This window comes from Chrysochloris asiatica, unplaced genomic scaffold (genome assembly GCF_000296735.1).
Source record: "Chrysochloris asiatica unplaced genomic scaffold, ChrAsi1.0 scaffold00019, whole genome shotgun sequence".
NCBI lineage: Eukaryota > Metazoa > Chordata > Mammalia > Afrosoricida > Chrysochloridae > Chrysochloris > Chrysochloris asiatica.
In genome coordinates this window covers 31,139,535-31,148,880 of record NW_006408537.1, presented here as the reverse complement: position 1 = coordinate 31,148,880, position 9,346 = coordinate 31,139,535, and the positions used below count along the sequence as shown (strand labels likewise).

At 37.2% G+C, this 9,346-nt stretch overlaps 1 pseudogene; it reads right to left on the bottom strand.

The window, feature by feature from the left end:
• Positions 1–3,546: 3,546 nt before the first annotated feature.
• Positions 3,547–3,996, bottom strand: LOC102841792 (annotated as a pseudogene).
• Positions 3,997–9,346: the final 5,350 nt, after the last annotated feature.

The window sequence follows — 9,346 nt, the reverse complement described above, 5'->3', positions numbered from 1 at the left end:
TACATATCACTTTTCATTTCTGCCAGCACTATCTTTTGAAGTGATTATTACCTCCCCAATGCGATATATTTAGGTACTTTGTTGAAAATCAGTTGGCTGTATGTGGTTGAGTAAATTTCTGGTTTCTTGATATTGTTCCATTGATCAATGTATCTTCCATTATTCCAGTACCAAGTTGTTTTGACCACTGTTGTTGTTGTCAGGTGCCATCGAGTCAGAACCGACTCATAGTGACCCCATGCACAGCAGAACGAAATAATGTCCCATCCTGGGCCAACCTCACTACCGCTGCCACACTTGAGTCCATCAATGATGCCACCTGGCTGATCCATCTCATTGGGGGTCTTCCTCTTTTTCTCTGACCCTCCACCTTACCCAGCATGACCACTGTAGCTGTGTAATAAATTTTGAAATCAGGGAGTGAGAGGTTTTCAACCGTATTCTTCATCTTAAGCAGTGTTTGCTTATCCTGGAACTCTTTCCTTTCCATATAAAGTTTGTAATTGGTTTTTTTTTTTCTTCCATCTCTTTTACCTGGCAATATGATTTTGAGTTATTTTTAAATGTGGACAATTTAGCCAACATTTCCTCAAGTACTAAATATACTATTCCAAAACAAACAAAAGAACAAATCTATGTTGGAAAGTTCAAATCAAATGAAAATCTAGGAGAGAAAATCTCTGATGTGAGCAATGGATATAATACTGTGAAAAAGTTAGATGAGCGTAAATTTAGACTCTCTCAGAGGAACACAGCTCCCACAGTGACATATGGACATGGCAAGGCCTAGGAGAGATTTTGGCATCTCTATGGAAAGAATAATTCTCAACAGTTTAAAGAGGTTAATTAAAGAACTGGAAAACAAATTTTCCATTTGGAAAGTTTCTCTTACATGAATTGAGTGTAGAACAAATTTTTAAATAGCTTTCTTGGAGAAATAATAAGTTGTTTAACTTAGGTTAAATAGTTGTGACAAATTTATCATAATATACTATGTTCCATAATAAGCACAAAGATTATTATTTATACTACCCAAAAATAAAAATGGCCTGGTATGGCACTGTGGGTTAATGCTCTGGACTGCAAAATCCATTTGAACTGTAAGGTCAGAGGTTCAAACTCACCAGTTGCTCCTCAGAAACCCTGTATAGGGTCGCTATGGGCCGGAACCGACTCAAAGGCACTTAACAACTTAACAACAACAACAAAATGAAAACAAAGATTGTTTTCCTCACACTGATATAGTAGGAAAACTAAATGCAGCTTTCTTAGTCATGTATAAATTCTCACAATTCAGAGGCAAAGCTGAGCAGCCAAAAGAGAACTTTATGAAATCCCTAATAATGGGGCTTATTTGGAATATACAAAGGGAAACCTGGTGTGGCGCAACAAGATGAGCATTAAACTACCAACCTCAAGGCTGTTAGTTGAAACACACCAGCCACTCCTTGGAAACCCTATATAGAGTCACTATGACTCAAAACCAACTTGAAGACACTTAACAACACCAAAAACCTTTGGAATATACAAAGCAAATAAATGTCATAATTCTGACAATTTGGAGACGCCATCTAATCTAGTCATTCCTTTTAAATCACAATTATATGATCCCATGAAGTAGTCATTTTCTTTACTGAAGATACTTCAAGAGAATAAATTAATGTATGACAAAGGATTTGAATATTTTCATTCACCGACTTAGCAAATAGGTACCAAGCAGTGCTAGTACCTATATTAGGTATCAGTTACACACAGTAAATAAGATACAGTCCCCATGAAGAATGCAGTCTAGTGAGTTAGATAAATATTTCAGTATAATATATACTATCCTTAAAAACATTATATTTGAAATATGAGGTTGACATTCAATGACTAACAGAGCATATTTAAGGAAGGAATTACCATCTAAACTGGGCCCTGGACAGAAGTTTTCCAAGTGGAGAGGGCAACTGGAAGATATTCCAGCAAGGGGTAAGAAATTCAAAATCCTAAAAATAATATGGGATATGGCATATTAAAGGCTTGGAAATGGATAAGTGTGGCTGTTTAAGAGAATTTGAAGTGAGATATCCTAAAAAACTGTGGAATACTGTCAGCACTAGAATACTGAATATTTAAATAGAATGAATGTTGTTGTTGTTGTTGTTAAGTGCTGTCGAGTCGGTTCCAGTAGCGTAGTGGTTACGAATCGGGCTGCGAACCTTAAGGCCAGCAGTTTGAAACTACCAGCTTTTCCGCGGGAGAAAGATGAGGCGTTCTGCTCCCGTAAAGATTTACAGCCTTGGAAACCCTGTACAGGGTCGCTATGGGTCAGAAATAGAATGAATAGCACCAAAATATTGTCCAACATCCTGCTGGAAGATAAGCACAAAGATTATTCATGCTGGAAAGCACTATAAATATGACTTGGGAAGAGATGCCTCCTCAAAGTAGAGTTGACTACAATGACACAGATAGAGGTAAGTTTTGGGACCTTCATTTGCTGTTGGGGCACAACTCAAATTGAAGAGAAACAGCTGTAAATATCATTAATAATCTGAATATGGGATGTATGAAGTATGAATCCAGGAAAACTGGAAATTGTCAAAAATAAAATGGAATGCATAAATATCGATAGCCTACATATTAGTGAGATGAAATGCACTGAGATTGGCCATTTTTGACCTGACAATCACATGGTTTACTATGAAGGGAATGAAAATTGAAGAGGAATGGCATCACAGTCATCATCAAAAAGAACATACCAAGATCTGTCTTAAAGTACAATGTCTGTGATAGAATAATATTCACACATCTACAAGGAAGACCAGTTAATACAATCTTTATTCAAATTTACACACCAACCACAGCCAGTGATGGTAAAATCGAAGGAGTCTACCAACTTCTTCAGTCTAAATTTGATCAAACATGCAATAAAGATATATTCATGTTTACTGGCAATTGGAATGCAAAGATTAGAAACAAAGAGGGAGGATCAATAGTTGGAAAATATGGCCTTGGTGATAGAAAGGATGCTGCAGATCACATGACAGAATTTTAAAACGTTTAAAAAGCAAGTAACAATAAAAGAAAATGTGTCTGGTACAAGACCAGCAGTACAAAATATAATGTATGAGTACCTGGATAATACACGCATTTTGCAATAGTGCAAATTAAATATATATTGTTGACTGTCCAAAGTCCACGCAGAGTTATAACTCCACCCTTCAACAACATGCTGACAGTTCCTAAAGAAAACTACTATAAAAAATGGCATAACCCAGATGTTCCCACATTTGACCAACTCCATCTAAGTTTAGATGTGCAGAAGGGCTTAGATATATCCAGAGTAAGCCACACACAACATGTTACTTGATCAATTTTCTTAAGATTTCAGGACAATGACAATAAGCTAAGGGAAGAAAACATGGGGGAATGAAGTCCTAATTACTATACATGCACATTCTTTGGACAATAAGGGGAAACCTTTTACAGATAAATTACAAACAAAGAAAAGGCAAATAAACAATTTTGTACAAGAAATTTAACACATTCTGTACAATGTCTTCACTTTGCTGTCATCATTTGTACAAACTCTTCATAATTTACTTGATCATCACCATTAATATCTGCTTCCCTGATCATGTCATCAACCTCTTCATCTGTTAACTTCTCTCCAAGGTATGTCATCACGTGAGGACGTTCTGCTGCACTAATATAGCCATTGCCATCCTTATCAAACCCATGGAATGCATCCCTGATTTCTTCTTCACTCTCTGTGTCTTTCATTTTTCTTGCCATCATTGTCAGAAATTCTGAGAAGTCAATTGTGCCATTACCATCAGCATCTACTTCATTAATCATGTCCTGTAATTCTACTTCTGTGGGATTCTGCCCAAGAAATCTCATTACAGTTCCCAATTTCTTTGTTGTTATAGATCCATCACCATCCTTGTCAAATAGTGAAAAAGCTTCTGTGAATTCTGCAATCTGCTCTTCAGTCAGTTGGTCAGCCATGCTGCAAGTGCTACTGGTCTCCCACACAAGATCACAGAACCACTTGGTTCACTAGCTCCACTCAGACTAATCAGACTCTAGACTCTTGGGGAAAAAAAGGCCGTGTGCTTGCAGCAGGGAGGCTGGCTTCCAGAATGTGCCCCTTGGTGGTTTAAATGATTATATATCCCTGCATGGTTTTATTTTTGTTTGTTTTGTACATCAAGAGAAGAAGAAGGAAGTTTCTTGATAAAAGAAACACTCTATAATGGTTTTGGGGGGGTGGAGAATACATGCACTAGATGGTAGACATGTGTTGCCATGGGTTGACATGGCAAGCAATATGCAACAGGAGGAAGGTTGGCAGAGGAAATATCGGGGTGGTGAGAGACACAGGCAAGAATGCAGCAGATAAGTTGAATAAAGGTAAGTGCTGTTAACTGTTGGCGCATGGAGGAAATTACAACCATGTAATGAAATAAAGTATATGATTTGTTGAATGTAAAAAACTGATGACCTGCTCTATAAACCTCAATTAATAAAAAAATCAAAAAAGTTTGGAGGAAGATTCGTTAACAACCTGTGATATGCAGAGAACACATCTTTGCTTGCTGGAATGAAGACTTGAAATACTCATAAAAATAAAAAAGCACAGCCTTCAGTATGGATTGCACTGCAATATAAAGAAAACAAAACTCCTCACAACCAGACCAGTAAATAATTAAATGATACACAGAGAAAAGATTGAAGTTGTCAAAGACTTTATTTTGCTTGGATCCACAATCAACACTCACGGAAACAGAAGTCAAGAAATCAAATGACATATTGCATTCGGCAAATCTGCTATGCAAGATGTCTTTAAAATGTTCAAGATTAAATAGTCAGTTTGAGAACTAAGGTGTACATGACCCAAATAATGATATTTTAAATTGTTTCATATGTATGTGAAATTTGGACAATGGGTAAGGAAGATTGGAAACAAGAAGCATCCATGCATTTGAATTATGGTGTTGCAGAAGACTTAACTTCAGAGCAAACAAATCTGCCTTGGAAAAAGATTATAGCCAGAAAAAACCCTCATTGAAAAAGGATGGCAAAACCTAGTCTCTTGTTCTTTGGATATCTTGTCAGGAAAGTCCAATCCCTGGAGGACATCGTGCTTGATAAAAAGGAGTGTCAGATAAAAAGAGGAATACCCTCAACAAGATGGATTGGCAGAGGAGCAACAACAATGGGCTCAAACATAACAATTGTGAGGAGGTCTCACAACCTGGCAGTGTTTCCTTCTGTTGTGCATAGGGTGGCTGTGATATGGAATTCACTCAAGGTCACCTACCAGCAGCAACAACAGACCCCGTATATAATGTAAAATTTAAAATAGTTTATAAAGACAAAAAATAGATAGTAGTTTGTATACATTATATCAAGTTAATTCTTTATGTACACAGAGGAGGCTGTTATTTCCAGGAAATAGAAAATATACATATACTGAGCTTAAGTGTATCAACAAATACCAACACATATGAATCAGTTGCCTTTATTTCCTCTAACTTCTTTTCCCAGATTACCTTTTTCATGGACAGTTTATTTATTAGCATAAGGATGTAAAAAAATCTATCTGGGTGTTTTCTAGATTTCTAGGGAAATTTATAAGCCACAAAGTACACTAAGGTCTGCTATTGAATTTGAGGTTTGTCAGCAGTGTAACTATGAACTGTTAAGTGCTGGCAAGTCATTTTTGACTCATAATGACACTGCACTAAAGATGTCCTATTTGAGGGCAGGTGACATACCTGTCTTAACTGCATACAAAATAAGAGGAGTCATCAAAGTACAAATCAATCATTCAAATAGTACTCCAATTCTGTATCTATGAAGATTAATAAAGTCTAAACTGAAATACATATTAATGTTTATTCTCTTTACATAGAAGACCAAATTGTAGAATGAAATTTAATAGTAAATATAACAATTAAAACTATAATATTTAATATAATAATCTATTTTATGTTCCTGTGGAGAGGTTATCATCCAAATAAAATACTAAAAAAAAGCAAGTGAGATGAAGAATACTGTTTAGGTCATGCAGGAAGTGATGCACAAAAAGGAGAAAGTAGAGAAGACACAAAGAACGAAATGGATGAAAGAATGGAGAAAGGAATAAAGGAAGGGAGAGAAGGAGAGGGGAAGGCAGGCAGCCTCAAGGAGAAAGAATGTTAGAATTCATTTACCCTGTAAGCCCTACTCACTCAGCTACAGATGGTTCAGAGGATGCAACTTTGGCCAAAATGGTGAGAAATACTTCGTGAGGAGAGTTCCAGTATCATTGAAGGACTCTGTGGTCACTCTTCTCTGTAGGTTTAAAATTAGTCAGTAATGTTGTCACTAAATTGAAACCCTTAATTGCAATGGAGATAATTGGATCCCAGGGTGGCAGGAGACAAGCAGCACAAAATTGCCAAAGACAAAGTGGACTTGGCTACCATAAGACAGTAGATCAAGTAGCCTACTCTGACTCACAGAGACCTATGATGTTGACTAGGTTGTCATGGTGTTCCTAAAAGTGAAATAGACGTATAATCTTCTAAATTCCTACTTGATCTGTATGAGTGTAAGTGTTTGAGGACAAGCGAAAATAAGTCTAACTAGAATCACCAAAAGAGAGAGTTGTTGTCTTTAAGTGCCATTGAGTCAGTTTTGACTCATAACAACTGCATGAGGTTTCCAAGGAGCAGCTAATGGTTTGAACCACTAAGCTTGTGGTTAGCAGTCCAATGCTTAACCTATAGCTCCACACACTGTGTTGATGGTGGTGGTGGTTATGTGCCATGGAATCGATTCCAACACATAGCAACCCTGTATAGGATTTCCAAGATTGTAAATATCTACAGGAGCAGAAAGCCTCATCTTTCTCTAGAAGAACCACTGGTAGTTTTGGACTGCTGACCGTGAGATTAGCAGCCTGCCTCATAGCCACTATGCTACCAGAGCTCCTATAGCACTGCACATAATGGTCCCTTAATCAATTCCTACATGTGGACTAGTTTAGAAACCCACAACCCCTTAGATGAAAAAGAAGCTAGATCCATTTGAGGAAGGATGCCACTACATTGCCAAGAAAGTATACTGTTAAAGTTTCTCCCAGCATTTCCGAAAAATAACTATGGTTTTTTATTATGGTCACTAATTAGGGGAAAAGGAAACAACATGACTTTTCAAGGGTTACTGAACACTAATTTTGAATTAATACTAATTCTAGGAAACACCAAATGTAACTGTGTCCACCAGTTAGCATAGGGGTTTATGGAATTCAGTCAATAGAGTTTTAGCTCAAGTGTGTCATACAGTGAGTCCAGACAGGTCTCCAGTCACTCTGTGTTTCCATCACTTCAGCTTCCAAAATGCACTATTGAAACAAACATGCTTATCATTGGTTCCCTGATCTGTGGAATGAGATTTACTATGGTAGGAAAAGGCAAGTGAACAATAAACACACAAAACAAAAGCAATATCATATCACAATCATGGAGAGAGAGATTAATACAGCCATCAAAGATAATGATTCTCACCGCATGCTCAATATGCTTTGGAGGAATTGTAGTGCTCAAACAAATGTGTTATGCCAGTGTATTTACCAAGTAACCCCAAAAGTTGCTAGTTTTTAGTGGGGCCAAGAATAAAAGAAGGTTTGAAACAGGCCTTTGCTATTGTGCAAACTATTCTATGTTTAGGTGTCAAACTGACAAGTTGTAGACTATGATAGTTACTTTTACATGGACTTGGCATGTTCCCAGTTTTTAAATCAAAACCTAATCCAGATGTTGCTGTGAATTACTTTACAAATATAGTTGTCATATGCAATCGATCGACTTCAAGTAAAAGAGATTACCCTCAATCATGCAGTGGGCCACATTCAGTTTGCTGAAAGCTTTAAAGTGATGGTGGTGGTATGCCATAGAATCGGTTCTGACTCATAGCAACCCTCCATAGGATTTCTGAGGCTGTAAATCTGGTAGTGTAGTGATTACGAATCGGGCTGCAAACCTTAAGGTCAGCAGTTCGAAACTACCAGGTGCTTCGCTGGAGAAAGATGAGGTTCTCTGTTCTCGTAAAGATTTACAGCCTCGGAAACCCTGTACAGGGTCGCTATGGGTCGGAACCGACTCGACGGCACTTAACAACAACGAATCTTTATAGGAGCAGAAAGCCTCGTCTTTCTCCCACGGAACCGCTGGCAGTTTCCAACTACTGATCATGAGGTTAGCAGCCCAACTAAAACTGCTGATCATGAGGTTAGCAGCTCAACTCATAACCACTATGCTACCAGAGCTCCTCGAAAGCTTTAAGATCAAACCAAAATTTTTCCAAGGAAAATAAATTCTCCAACAGTGCTACAATATCAAATTTGCTTGAGTTACTAGCCTGCAGGCTTGCCAGCCACCATAATCACCTGAGTCAATTAGTTAAAATATATACCTTTGATGTTGTTGTCAGGTGCCATAGAGTTGGTACCAACTTATAGCGATCCTATGCACACAGAACAAAACACTGCGTGTCCTGCACCAACCTCACAACCATTGCTACATTTGAGCCCATCGTTACTGTCATTGTGCCAATCCATCTTGTTGGAGGTCTTCCTCTTTTTCTCTGACCCTCCATTTTATCAAACATAATATCCTTCTCCAGGGACTGGTCCTTCCTGACAATATATCTAAAGTATGAGAGAAGAAGTTTGACCATCCTGGCTTCCAGGAAGCATTCTGGTTATACATATTCTAACACAGATTTTTTAAATAAGTCTATGGAATTAGGTATAGACAAAAAAATATTTTAAAATGGAATTTGCTAAATTCTAGAATAACTATGCACTCTTAGATTGCTTTGTAAATATGTTTCAGAGATGAATTTTAGTACTGAAGATACATTTAAATATTTTTGTTGTTATGTGACATTGAGTAGAAGCCAACTCATAGTGACCCTGGATACAATTTCTGAGGAGTGATTTGTGGGTTTGAGTCACCAACCTTGCTGTCCAAACTGATTTTGTGGTCCAGTGATTATCTTAAACAGCTACACCAGGACTCCCATTTAAACATATACATTAACTATATTGCCTTTGAAAGCATCAAATTTGAGTTCTTTGCTAGTCATAGTATAACAAAAAGCTGAAAGGGTTAATTGTACAATGAATATTCAAAAATTGAAACCAGTTTCTAAAAATATATAATTGATATGATTTTTTTAAATGGGAAGCATAAAATTAGTTTATGTGTGTGTGTATACACACACATACCCACCTCTTTACCACTCCTACTAAAAATATGAAAGAAATTTTTTTTAGGTTGTATCATAACTCCACTTCATGTACTTC